Source organism: Oncorhynchus nerka, linkage group LG17 (genome assembly GCF_034236695.1).
Source record: "Oncorhynchus nerka isolate Pitt River linkage group LG17, Oner_Uvic_2.0, whole genome shotgun sequence".
NCBI lineage: Eukaryota > Metazoa > Chordata > Actinopteri > Salmoniformes > Salmonidae > Oncorhynchus > Oncorhynchus nerka.
This window is the reverse complement of record NC_088412.1, coordinates 22031662-22046661: the sequence shown is the minus strand read 5'-3', so window position 1 is coordinate 22046661 and position 15000 is coordinate 22031662. Positions and strand designations below refer to the sequence as shown.

General features: G+C 47.4%; 1 pseudogene; it reads right to left on the bottom strand.

Annotated features, from left to right (window-relative positions):
• Positions 1 to 15000, bottom strand: part of LOC115144882 (protein unc-13 homolog A-like) — a 71618-nt pseudogene that overhangs the window by 11308 nt on the left and 45310 nt on the right.

Below are 15000 nucleotides of genomic sequence, written 5' to 3'. Positions count from 1 at the left end.
GTGTTTGTTAGTGTGCTAACGGTGTGTACTGTAACGTCAATGCTCCATGTGTCCAATAGTAGTTGGGCTGTGTGGAGGCTCGGATACAGGCAGCTCCAGGTACGTCTACAGAACTGTACGAGAATCTGGCAAAGAGGAAAAGAGAGAAAATATCGCTTCCACTGCTTTGAATATGACAGACAGGTGGGAAAAAAACGGAGAAAAGAGATATTGAGCTAGATTGGGTTTAGTCCTTACATCACTGTGACAAGCAAGCTTCACCCTCCCCTGTAAAGAGAGGACATTAGACCGATGGAAATCTGTCCTTTGGCCTGATGAGTCCCAATGTGAGATTTTTGGTTCCAACCGCCATGTGATTGTGAGACGCAGAGTAGATGAAAGGATGATCTCTGCATGTGTGGTTCCCACCATGAAGCGTGGAGGAGGAGGTGTGATAGTGTGGGGGAGCTTTGCTCGTGACACTGTCAGTGATTTAGTTAGAATTCAAGGCACACTTAACCAGCATGGCTACCACAGCATTCTGCAGCGATATGGCATCCCATCTGGTTTGCCCTTAGTTGGACTATCATTTGTTTTTCAACAGGACAATGACCCAAAACACACCTCCAGGCTGTGTATAGGCTATTTGACCAAGGAGGAGAGTGATGGAGTGCTGCATCAGATGACCTGGCCTCCACAATCACCCGACCTCAAATCAATTGAGATGGTTTAGGATGAGTAGGACTTCAAGGGAAAGCAGCCAACAAGTGCTCAGCATATGTGGGAACTCCTTCAAGACTGTTGGAAAAGCATTCCAGGTGAAGATGGTTGAGAGAATGCCAAGAGTGTGCAAAGCTGTCATCAAGGCAAAGGGTGGCTACTTTGAAGAATCTCACACTTTTTTGGTAACTACATAGTTTTGATGTCTTCACTACTCTATTCTACAATGTAGAAAATAGTCAAAATAAAGAAACACCTTTGAATGAGTAGATGTGTCCAAACGGTTGACTGTTACTGTATGTCTACTGTATGTGTATGTGTGTGTCACCAGTACTAACCCCCACTTCTGGTATAGACCAGCGATGGTGAAAGTATATACCTTAGCTTATCGCTATGCTGTTATGACTATCATTCGACAACAACAGGACATGGAACCAAACCAGGACAGATCAACACAGCAGGCCTGTAGAGACATACTGGGAGAATTACTACAGGGGAGTTGGGATAGGGGCAGGCACCAGGTATTAAGCCACAACGGCAGAGTCACACAGAAAGGGAGCCCTGGGACCATATTCAAGAGAAGAACAAGGCAACACTGGGGGTGGGGCAGGGCAAAGGGAAGTAGGAGGCAGCGGGGCATCCGATTGGTGGGTTCGTATGGGGGAGAGTGGGGCCTTCTCTGAGTCAGTCAGGAATGCACCATGCAGCTGTCACCTCAGTGAGAGAGACAGAGGTAGAGGAGGACAGGAGAAGACAGAGCAGGTGGAAGACAGAGAGACAGATAGGAGGAGTTGGGATAGGGGCAGGCACCAGGAGAAGAGAGGAGAACAGAGAGAGGAGGAGAGGAACAACAGAGCAGGTGGAAGACAGAGAGACAGATAGGAGGAGTTGGGATAGGGGCAGGCACCAGGAGAAGAGAGGAGAACAGAGAGACAGATAGGAGGAGTTGGGATAGGGGCAGGCACCAGGAGAAGAGAGGAGAACAGAGAGACAGATAGGAGGAGTGAGGATAGGGGCAGGCACCAGGAGAAGAGAGGAGGACAGAGAGAGGAGGAGAGGAACAACAGAGCAGGTGGAAGACAGAGAGACAGATAGGAGGAGTTGGGATAGGGGCAGGCACCAGGAGAAGAGAGGAGAACAGAGAGAGGGAGGAGAGGAACAACAGAGCAGGTGGAAGACAGAGAGACAGATAGGAGGAGTTGGGATAGGGGCAGGCACCAGGAGAAGAGAGGAGAACAGAGAGACAGATAGGAGGAGTTGGGATAGGGGCAGGCACCAGGAGAAGAGAGGAGAACAGAGAGACAGATAGGAGGAGTTGGGATAGGGGCAGGCACCAGGAGAAGAGAGGAGAACAGAGAGACAGATAGGAGGAGTGAGGATAGGGGCAGGCACCAGGAGAAGAGAGGAGGACAGAGAGAGGAGGAGAGGAACAACAGAGCAGGTGGAAGACAGAGAGACAGATAGGAGGAGTTGGGATAGGGGCAGGCACCAGGAGAAGAGAGGAGAACAGAGAGAGGAGGAGAGGAACAACAGAGCAGGTGGAAGACAGAGAGACAGATAGGAGGAGTTGGGATAGGGGCAGGCACCAGGAGAAGAGAGGAGAACAGAGAGACAGATAGGAGGAGTTGGGATAGGGGCAGGCACCAGGAGATGAGAGGAGAACAGAGAGACAGATAGGAGGAGTTGGGATAGGGGCAGGCACCAGGAGAAGAGAGGAGAACAGAGAGACAGATAGGAGGAGTTGGGATAGGGGCAGGCACCAGGAGGAGAGGAGAACAGAGAGACAGATAGGAGGAGTGAGGATAGGGGCAGGCACCAGGAGAACAGAGAGAGGAGGAGAGGAACAACAGAGCAGGTGGAAGACAGAGAGACAGATAGGAGGAGTGAGGATAGGGGCAGGCACCAGGAGAAGAGAGGAGAACAGAGAGACAGATAGGAGGAGTGAGGATAGAGGCAGGCACCAGGAGAAGAGAGGAGAACAGAGAGACAGATAGGAGGAGTGAGGATAGGGGCAGGCACCACGAGAAGAGAGGAGGACAGAGAGAGGAGGAGAGGAACAACAGAGCAGGTGGAAGACAGAGAGACAGATAGGAGGAGTTGGGATAGGGGCAGGCACCAGGAGAAGAGAGGAGAACAGAGAGACAGATAGGAGGAGTGAGGATAGGGGCAGGCACCAGGAGAAGAGAGGAGAACAGAGAGACAGATAGGAGGAGTGAGGATAGGGGCAGGCACCAGAAGAAGAGAGGAGAACAGAGAGAGGAGGAGAGGAACAACAGAGCAGGTGGAAGACAGAGAGACAGATAGGAGGAGTTGGGATAGGGGCAGGCACCAGGAGAAGAGAGGAGAACAGAGAGACAGATAGGAGGAGTTGGGATAGGGGCAGGCAGCAGGAGAAGAGAGGAGAACAGAGAGACAGATAGGAGGAGTTGGGATAGGGGCAGGCACCAGGAGGAGAGGAGAACAGAGAGACAGATAGGAGGAGTGAGGATAGGGGCAGGCACCAGGAGAAGAGAGGAGAACAGAGAGAGGAGGAGAGGAACAACAGAGCAGGTGGAAGACAGAGAGACAGATAGGAGGAGTGAGGATAGGGGCAGGCACCAGGAGAAGAGAGGAGAACAGAGAGACAGATAGGAGGAGTGAGGATAGGGGCAGGCACCACGAGAAGAGAGGAGGACAGAGAGAGGAGGAGAGGAACAACAGAGCAGGTGGAAGACAGAGAGACAGATAAGAGGAGTTGGGATAGGGGCAGGCACCAGGAGAAGAGAGGAGAACAGAGAGACAGATAGGAGGAGTTGGGATAGGGGCAGGCACCAGGAGAAGAGAGGAGAACAGAGAGAGGAGGAGAGGAACAACAGAGCAGGTGGAAGACAGAGAGACAGATAGGAGGAGTTGGGATAGGGGCAGGCACCAGGAGAAGAGAGGAGAACAGAGAGAGGAGGAGAGGAACAACAGAGCAGGTGGAAGACAGAGAGACAGATAGGAGGAGTGAGGATGTGGGGGACAAAGGCGGGGGGCAGTTTGCAGCCACATATAGCAGAGGACTGACCACCCTTCACTAACCAACTGTGGGACAGACAGACACAATGACACGCAGGATGTGCCGTACTTACAATCATCTGTGGAGGAAGAGCAGTGGGAGTAGGATGTAATAACCAGATAGGAGGGTCAGTGATGCTGCACGGAGCCCCAGATCAATCCTCCAAGCAGCAGTAATACACATATCAAATGGATAGGAGAGAGGGACAGAGTGACCTACAGTACTGAGACTGGAACTGCCCCTGTGGGACAAACCCACACTAGGCAGGCGGGTCTAACTGATAGAGATACAGGGCAACCATGCTACTGTAGAATGATGTGAGGCTCTTTTGTTACCAAACAAAAATGACAACAGATATATCAAAAGCAAAATAAATATACCGGCTGCTGTCCAACATGAAAGGCTCAACAGTTGTATCAATGTCAATGTTGAGTTGGAAGTAGTTGAGTTTAGATGTTAGTTTGTGACTAGGAGCACCATCCTGGAGAACAGGGTTAGAATGACACTGTCCACTCCTTCCCATTTCCACTTTTGGGTTTCACCAAAATCTATGGAGTGAATGAAAGACTGGGGGTCTTTTTGTATGTGGCCTGGGGGCTGGGGAGAGGGGCATATCAGGCCCATCATTACATCACCAATCAGATCTATTATTATACAGTCACTTGTAAGCATCTTATAATGTAGGCAAAATGTCTGCCATCTATCTCAGCCCTACTTCTTCCCTGTCTAATGACTGTCCTGGCTGCTTACTGGGTGCGTATGTGGTAGAGTTTGTTGTACTAAATACTGTACTCAGAACAGATCAAATATTCATTATAAACTGGGTGGTTTGAGCACTGAACGCTGATTTTCTGACCGCTGTGGTATATCAGACCGTATACCACGGTTATGACAAAACATTTATTTTTACTGCTCTAATTACAGTATGTTGGCAACCAATTTATAATAGCAATAAGGCACCTCAGGGGTTGTGACATTATGGCCAATATACCATGGCTAAGGGCTGTGTCCAGGCACTCCACGTTGCATCGTGCTTAAAAGCAGCCCTTAGTCGTGGTATATTGGCCATATAGCTCACCTCCTCGGCCCTTATTGCTTAAATATATCTACATCACATACCACATATCAGAGCATGAATCCCTTGAATAAAAATAACTCTGATCTGTGTTGGTTCTCATCCCATACTGAGAAGTGGTTTGTGCCTGTGTAGCAGTTGGTAGTGTGGGTTGTGTGTGTGTATCAAAGAATGTGTGACTACAGGCATGTGAGTGACTGCGTGCATGTGAGTGTGAGTGACTGCGTGCATGTGTGCATGAATATTTGCATGCTCAGAAGGGTGTGTGTTCGTACCGTCTGGTCGGTGAGAGGGGGCAGGACGATGGTCCTCTCCATAGTGTTCATCACCAGTTTCCACAGCTCCTTCAGAACACGTTTCAGCACCGTCTTTTCACAGATCTTCGCAAACAGCGTCAGGCTGACAGGAGACAGAGCGAAGGTAGAGGAAGGAAGGAAGGAAGGAAGGAAGGAAGGAAGGAAGGAAGGAAGGAAGGAAGGAAGGAAGGAGGGAAGGAAGGAAGGAGGGAAGGAGGGAGGAAGGAAGGAAGGAAATAATGAGCAACAGAAGGGAGTCCAACAGCGCACCAGCCAAGAATTGACAAGAAATGGTGTTCAAACCGAAAGAGAAGAGAGAGAGAGATGACAGAGGAGACACAGAGAGAGATTAAGAGATGAAGAAAAAGAGAAGGAAAGAAAGAACAAGATGGAAAGATGTGTTAAAAGAGAGAGCGACAGGGATAGGGAGCGGGGAAAAGATGGCAACATTGAAAGAGACTGGAAAAGAAAGAACTAGAGACTACAGCCAAAACGGGATTAGCAACATTACAGGACAGCTCTCTCTCTCTCACTTGCTGTCCAGGAAATCCATGATAGGCTCCAGAACTTTGTCAGCATCCTGGGCCACACTGCTGCAGTTGTTAGCTCCCACGTTGGTCCCCTTCACCTGGCCAAGGATGTCTCCCATTTGCTTCACATTGTCTTCAATCTGTGGCTGAAAACTACACACACACACACACACACACACACACACAAACACACGAGACATAGAAAGTCACGCAACTAATATCTCAGCTGAAGTGACATAAAAAGGTTAAATGCCATCATTTTGACATATTCGGAGGAGACTACGTAGCAAGGAGAGAAAGGCACTGTGATATTAATGAAATACATAGTAGGGGTAGATGGAATGGCTGTTTGCTGCCTCTCTGTTGTCTGACAGTCCCCACCAGTGTGCTTAGCTCACCTGACAGAAAAGATCCTGCTGAGATCATCCATCACAGTGTTTAGCTTCAACTGCAGGTCTTTCAGGAAGTTACTGGCCTCCTTGCACAGCTGAAACACACACACCAATAGATACATGTGCACACACCCGTCCACGCACACACAAATCCGTCCACGTACACACAAACACACACCCGTCCACACACACACAAACCCGTCCACGCACACACAAACACACACCCGTCCACGCACACACAAACACACACCCGTCCACACACACACAAACCCGTCCACGCACACACAAACCCGTCCACGCACACACAAACACACACCCGTCCACGCACACACAAACGCACACCCGTCCACACACGCACAAACCCGTCCACGCACACACAAACACACACCCGTCCACGCACACACAAACGCACACCCGTCCACACACACACAAACCCGTCCACGCACACACAAACGCACACCCGTCCACACACACCCGGACGGACAGACGGACTGATACTGGGGGCAAACAGGGATATGAGAGCCACTCACATCCTTTCCTCCCATGGCCTCAAACATCCTCTCCAGTTGAACTCTGAGCTGCTGGATGTTGTTGATCAGAATGCATGGCTGCAAACAACACAAAGTCATTGTCCACTACACTATCGAATGCACAAACACTACACTATACTGATGAGCATCCCCACCCAACATGTGTCACGTCCAGTCATTGTCCACTACACTATCGAATGCACAAACACTACACTATACTGATGAGCATCCCCACCCAACATGTGTCACGTCCAGTCATTGGCCACTCACCACTTTCTCCATGTTGACGTAGTTAGCGAAGCACTTGGAGATAATGTCCGAGTAGGATATGAGAACATTGCCAATTGTCTGAGGAGAGAGCAAGAGGAGATAGGAGTATGTCAACCACTGTCTCTGTGACTAGGCTCAGCTTACCATCATGAAGCCATGAATGAAGTGGCTATAGTGTGTAAGAATAATGTAGTGTACCTTGGCGAAGCGTTTCATGCAGTTGCCTACGATCTGGGGGTCGGGACACTCCAGCTTGCGGATGATCTCAAAGCTCTGGTTGAGCTGAGAGAAGACATCCACCACGGAGCAGGAGAACAGAGCATGCTCCGAAGTCACCTGGAACTGTAGCGGGAAAGGAGAGAGAGAGAGCATTAAGAGAGATATGGGAGGAGAGGAGAGAGAGACTGGAGAGAGAGGGAAAAGAGAGGAAAGAGTTTTCCTTAGCACAGCTGAGAGAGAGGAAGGAAGAGAGGGGAAGGAATAGAGGAAGAGGAGAGAGTGGTCCTTAGCAGAGAAGGGGAGAGGAGTAGAGATACCATTATGATTGGAGGACAGAGGCCATGGATTGTTAACATCAGGGGAGAGAGAAGGGGGAGGAAGAGAGAGAGATGGTGTCTGGCCTGCTGGACTACTGAGCTTTGAGAGAGTAAATAGATATGCTAGTTGTCCTGAGGACCACTAGGGTCGTTTGCAGCCAGACGGCAGTCCAGACAGGTCAGGTGGGTCTGTCTGTCTGTCTGCCTCTAATTGGCAGACAGAGGTGAGTCTGTGGTGGCTCCCCCATGTGCTACTGGGTAATGAGGGAAGGGCAGCTCCCATTGGTTGGGAACAGAGCTCATTAATCCACAGGCTGGTACAGTCAGACTTTATCTCCCTACCTGAGAAGAGTCTGCACAAATCTCTTTATAGCCTCTCTCTACTTTCTGAGAACATCTCTTTATATTCTAAACTCTCTACTTTCTACTTTGAGCTCGAGTCTCCCCTGCAACATCTGTGCTTCGGCATCCATTGTCTCAGGGAAGTCTTTGATAAGTGCTGGAGACGTGTAGGAGGATAAGTCTGCCTGATAACTAGGAGGTTTAGTGAGGAGCTACAAAGGAAGGGATTACTTTCATTCTGCCACAACCAACACAACTTTCATTTTGAGGACATAAGGAGAAGAGTTTACCCCGTCCTTTTTGTCCCTCTCCAGTGCACCATGCAGGAAGTCTCGAGACACTTCCTCGTTCTCGTCCAACCACTGGATGACAAATGGCTCGAACCACCTAGGAGACATCACACAGGGGTGGTTTAATTTGAATCAACCCCACTGGAACTTTTGATTTCAAACTACTTCTGGGGTCTGAGAGAAAACCTGTCGCTGCAGTCCATCTGGAACTGCTTATGGGCTGTGCTGTATAGTACCAGGGAGGTAGTGTGTGAGTGCGTACATGTGTGTATGTGGGAATGTGCCTGCATGCATGCATGTGTTTTAAGGTGAGTGTGTCATTATGGCACAGGTGGCACTTACGCCGGGTACTCAGGCACATGGCTCTTAAAGAAGGTCAGGTCTCTGCAGTACTCGTTGTATAGCCACTTGACCTTGAAGTGCAGGTTCATGTAATCTGCGCTCTTACACAGCCGGTGCTTTTTATGCTCTGAGAGTTGAGCGAGAGATCGAGAGAGAGAGGAAAAGAGAGAAAAGAGAAAAGAGAGAGAGAGAGAGAGAGAGAGAGAGAGGAAAAGAGAGAAAAGAGAAAAGAGAGAGAGAGTGTGCCATATCTGCTTGCAAAAGCATTATAACAGCTCCATAAAAACAGAAAACAACTGCCAAGACAGATCTAGAACAACAGTGTGGTGAGGTGCAACATTATTCAGTGCTCACCCTCCATGGCGTACTTCATATCCTGAGCAAACAGGTTCCACATCACCTCAGCACTGATTTTACCCACGTTGAGCTCCTGAGGAAACCTGTGCGTGGCAGATGGTAAGAAACAGATATGGAGTTACATATGGATGTAAAGGTGGAGAGAGACAGAGAAAGAGACAGAGAAAGAGACAGAGAAAGAGACAGAGAAAGAGACAGAGAAAGAGAGACAGGTGGAGAGACAGAGAAAGAGAGACAGAGAAAGAGAGACAGAGAAAGAGACAGAGGAAGAGAGACAGAGAAAGAGACAGAGAAAGAGACAGAGAAAGACAGACAGAGAAAGAAAGACAGGTGGAGAGACAGAGAAAGAGAAACAGAGAAAGAGACAGAGAAAGAGAGACAGGTGGAGAGAGACAGAGAAAGAGAGACAGGGGGAGAGAGACAGAGAAAGAGAGACAGAGAAAGAGACAGAGAAAGAGAGACAGGTGGAGAGAGACAGAGAAAGAGAGACAGGGGGAGAGAGACAGAGAAAGAGAGACAGAGAAAGAGAGACAGAGAAAGAGAGACGGAGAAAGAGACAGAGAAAGAGAGACAGGTGGAGAGAGACAGAGAAAGAGACAGAGAAAGAGAGACAGGTGGAGAGAGACAGAGAAAGAGACAGAGAAAGAGCGACAGAGAAAGAGAGACAGAGAAAGAGCGACAGAGAAAGAGAGACAGAGAAAGAGCGACAGAGAAAGAGAGACAGGGGGAGAGAGACAGAGAAAGAGAGACAGAGAAAGAGACAGAGAAAGAGACAGAGAAAGAGAGACAGGGGGAGAGAGAGAGAAAGAGAGAGAGAAAGAGAGACAGAGAAAGAGAGACAGAGAAAGAGCGACAGAGAAAGAGAGACAGGGGGAGAGAGACAGAGAAAGAGAGACAGAGAAAGAGACAGAGAAAGAGAGACAGGGGGAGAGAGACAGAGAAAGAGAGACAGGGGGAGAGAGACAGAGAAAGAGAGACAGGGGGAGAGAGACAGAGAAAGAGAGACAGGGGGAGAGAGACAGAGAAAGAGAGACAGAGAAAGAGCGACAGAGAAAGAAAGACAGGGGGAGAGAGACAGAGAAAGAGCGACAGAAAGAGCGACAGAGAAAGAGAGACAGAGAAAGAGAGACAGGGGGAGGAGAGAGACAGGGGGAGGAGAGAGACAGGGGGAGGGAGAGCGACAGTGAAACAGACTGATATGGCTAGAGAGAGTGACAGACTCACTGGTTTAGGCAGGGTGTGTAGGAGTTCTTGTCTTCCTCTATGATGGACACGATGAGGGTGATGAGTTTGGACCAGAAGTCCAGGTTCTTGATGCTGGGACCCTGCTCTTCTGGAACGACCACTCCTAGCTTGGCCTGGACAAAACAACACACTCAGTCACTGGGATACTATCACATGGGCTACTATTGTAGCTACTATCGTAGTTTGTCTGATATATATCGCTTCGCTACCACTCAACTCCAATGATATCTATCTCTTCGCTACCACTCAACTCCAATGATATATATCTTCGCTACCACTCAACGCCAATGATATATATCTCTTTGCTTCCACTCAACTCCAATGATATATATCTCTTCGCTACCACTCAACTCCAATGATATATATATATCTCTTCCCTACCACTCAACTCCAATGATATATATATCTCTTCCCTACCACTCAACTCCAATGATATATATATATCTTCGCTACCACTCAACTCCAATGATATATTTAATTTTACCTTTATTTAACCAGGCAAGTCAGTTAAGAACAAATTCTTATTTTCAATGACGGCCTAGGAACAGTGGGTTAACTGCCTGTTCAGGGGCAGAACGACAGATTTGTACCTTGTCAGCTCGGGGGGTTGAACTTGCAACCTTCCGGTTACAAGTCCAATGCTCTAACCACTAGGCTACCCTGCCGCCCCTCTCTCTTCGCTACCACTCAATTCCAATGATATCTATCTCTTCGCTACTCTAATGAGCTGATGAACCCATCAAATCACATGTAGCAAGTTTAGTGCTTTGAAGAAAGCTGACAAAGTCAGAAAAAAAGTATTCATACCACCGCAGAGGTTCAAACTGAAGAATGAACTGAAGATTCAACAAAATATTGCAAGGAACCTCAGGGTGGAATGTTTTATTCAAAGGAAAAATTAGCTTTTGAAATTCATGAAGGGAGTCGGAATGAATCGCCCCACTTTAATAACGCAAAAACAAGGCTTGTAAATCCATATAAAAATCCTGTACAGGCTTGATGGAGACCACCTGAGGTCCTAATGACACGGACAGAGAGAGAGAGAGAGAGAGACACACACACGCACACCTTCACGCGCACACACACACACACACACACACACACACACACACACACACACACACACACACACACACACACACACACACACACACACACACACCGGGTCTGTCTGGTACTCGCGGCTGTAGAGTTCGTAACAGTTGTTGAATATGTATTCGTAGGTGGAGTTGAGACAGGCCTTGACACAGTCCTTCACCACCTGACTGGCTCTGGGGGGACTCTGTAGCTCCTGTACCTGAGGACAGACACACAGACACAGACAGATTGAGAAGTTACTGAAACTGGGAAAGCCCATACAACCACACTGGGTCAAAGAAACTCAGTGAAGATGCATGTTTGAAAAGAGCATGTAGTGTAGCGATACTGTACATTGTAAACAACAATGGATACATGTGGTACCAAACAGAGCAAAGTAGAGGTGATCCAAGGAGCGGATGGAGTGAAATGAAAGAGAAGAGAGAGTTACCTTCATCCTGAAGAAGGTGATGCTGGTGAGCAGGTCCACAGTAGACTTGAGGTCCTGCAGCCTCTCAGGACTGCTGGCTGGGAAGTTATTCTGTTACACACAGATGATAGATCCACAGTGAGATAAGTATGTGTGTGTGTGTGTGTGTGTGTGTGTGTGTGTGTGTGAGAGTGTGTGTGAGAGAGAGAGACAGTAGAGATATTAAGCTAAACAATAAACTACCAGGATAAACTTCAACATCCCCAGGGGGCAGCAGTAGGTGCTAAGCCAGGAAGTCCTGTGTAGACTTATTAAACGTTGAAAGGGCACAGGTGCAAGGAACTAGAGTGAGCCATCTTGCAGAGCTGTGAGGCTTCTGGTTTTTCTTGGTAGCCATGTGCACCCTTGGTTTTGGATTGAATCTTTTGTTTGGGCCTGTTTCTCCTTTTTTAAATATTTATTTTCGTCACCCCTTTGAACAATAAAAAAATCTGCAATTGGTAACACACTACGCCGTGAAGGACTGAAATCCTGCAGCGCCCGCAAGGTCCACCTGCTCAAGAAAGCACATAAACATGCCCGTCTAAAGTTTACCAATTAACATCTGAATGATTCAGAGGACAACTGGGTGAAAGTGTTGTGGTCAGATGAGACCAAAATGGAGCTCTTTGGCATCAACTCAACTCGCCATGTTTGGAGGAGGAGGAATACTGCTTATGATCCCAAGAACACCATCCCCACCCTCAAACATGGAGGTGGAAACATTATGCTTTGGGGGTGTTTTTCTGCTAAGGGGACAGGACAACTTCACCGCATCAAAGGGACGATGGACGGGGCCATGTACCGTCAAATCTTGGGTGAGAACCTCCTTCCCTCAGCCAGAGCATTGAAAATGGGTCGTGGATGGGTATTCCAGCATGACAACGACCCAAAACACACGGCCAAGGCAACAAAGCAGTGGCTCAAGAAGAAGTACATTAAGGTCCTGGAGTGGCCTAGCCAGTCTCTAGACCTTAATTCCATAGAAAATCTGTGGAGGGAGCTGAAGGTTTGAGTTTCCACACGTCAGCATGTTAAACTTCTTATGGCTGGGGGCAGTATTGAGTAGCTTGGATGAATAAGTTGCCCAAAGTAAACGGCCTGCTCTTCAGTCTCAGTTGCTAATATATGCATATTATTATTAGTATTGGATAGAAAACACTCTAAAGTTTCCAAAACTGTCAAAATATTGTCTGTGAGTATAACAGAACTGATATTGCAGGCGAAACCCTGAGGAAAATCAAACCAGGAAGTGGCTTCTATTTTGAAAACTCCATGCTCCATAGCCTGCCTTTGCTCCATTTAAAGGGATATCAACCAGATTCCTTTTCCTATCGCTTCCTCAAGGTGTCAACAGTCTTTAGACATAGTTTCAGGCTTTTATTTAGAAAAATGAGTGAGAACGATAACATCGCGTCATTGTATGGCCGGGTGCCAGCAGTGTTTTGTATGCGTAACAGAGTTTGGGCTGCCATTGCCTTTCCCTCTCCTACTGAAAAAGACAGTTGCGGTTGATATATTATCGATTATATATATTTTTTTAAACCTGAGGATTGATTATAAAAAACGTTTGACATGTTTCTGTGGACATTACGGATACTGTTTGGAATTTTTGTCTGCGTTCTTGTGACCGCTCTTTCCTGTGGATTCTGAACATAACGCGCAAAACAAACTGAGGTATTTTGGATATAAAAATAATCTTTATGGAACAAAAGGAACATTTATTGTGTAACTGGGAGTCTCGTGAGTGAAAACATTCGAAGATCATCAAAGGTAAACAATTAATTTGATTGCTTTTCTGATTTTCGTGATCAAGCTACTTTGATGCTAGGTGTTCATAATGTTTTGTCGAGCGATCGATAAACTTACACAAACGCTTGGATTGCTTTCGCTGTAAAGCATATTTTCAAAATCTGACACGACAGGTGGATTAACAAAAGGCTAAACTGTGTTTTGCTATATTGCACTTGTGATTTCATGAATATAAATATTTTTAGTAATATTATTTGAATGTGGCGCTCTGCAAATCAGCAGTTGTTGATAAAAATTATCCCGTTAACGGGATTGCAGCCATAAGAAGTTAAATGTGCAACCAGAGGGAAAGAAAACTCTGGACCACCTTTACTCCACACACAGAAACGCACACAAAGCTCTCCCTCACACTCCATTTGGCAAATCTGACCATAATTCTATCCTCCTGATTCCTGCTTACAAGCCAAAATGAAAGCAGGAAGCACCAGTGACTAGATCAATACAAAAGTGGTCAGAGGAAGCAGGTGCTAAGCTACAGGACTGTTTTGCTAGCACAGACTGGAATATGCTCCGGGATTCCTCTGATGGCATTGAAGAGTCCACCACATCAGTCATTGGCTTCATCAATAAATGCATCGATGACGTCGTCCCCACAGTGACCGTAGGTACATATCCCAACCAGAATCCATGGATTACAGGCAAAATCCACACTGAGCTAAATTCTAGAGCAGCTGCTTTCAAGGAGCGGGACTTATAAGATATCCTGCTATGGCCTCCGAAGAACCATCAAACAGGCAAAGCGTCAATACAGGACTAAGATCAAAAAGTACTACACCGGCTCTGACGCTTGTCGGATGTGACAGGGCTTGCAAATCATTACAGACTACAAAGGGAAGCATAGCCGAGAGCTGCCCAGTGACACGAGCCTACCAGACAAGCTAAACTACTTCTATGCTCTCTTTGAGGCAAATAACACTCAAACATGCATGAGAGCACCAGCTGTTCCGGAAGAATGTGTGATCACGCTCTCCGCAGCCGATGTGAGTAAGACCTTTAAACAGGTCAACATTCACAAGGCTCAGGGCCAGACAGATTACCAGATTACCTTGCGGTCAGTCAGACTGAGTGACTGACCGCAAGGCACTACAGAGTAGTGCGAATGGCCCAGTACATCACTGGGGCCAAGCTTCCTGCCATCCAAGCGGTGTCAGAGGAAGGCCCTAAAAACTGTCAAAGACTCCTGCCACCCTAGTCATAGACTGTTCTCTCTGCTAACACACAGCAAGCGGTACCGGAGGGCCAAGTCTAGGTCCAAGAGGCTTCTAAACAAGCCAAGCCATAAGACTCCTGAATACCTAATCAAATGGCTACCCAGGCTATTTGCATTGTCCCCCTCCTTTACACCGCTGCTACTCTCTGTTGTTATCATCTATGCATAGTTACTTTAATAACTCTACCTACATGTACATATTATCTCAACTAACCGGTGCCCCCCCACACATTGACTCTGTACCGGTACCCCCCTGTATATAGTCTCGCTATTGTTATTTTACTGCTGCTCTTTAATTAGTTACTTTTATTTCTTATTCTTATCCGTATTTTTTTAAACGGCATTGTTGGTTAGGGGTTCGTAAGTAAACATTTCACTGTAAGGTCTACACCTGTTGTATTCAGCATTTCACTGTAAGGTCTACACCTGTTGTATTCGGCGCATGCAAATAATACAATTTTATTTGATTTAATACGCAGATTTCTCACATC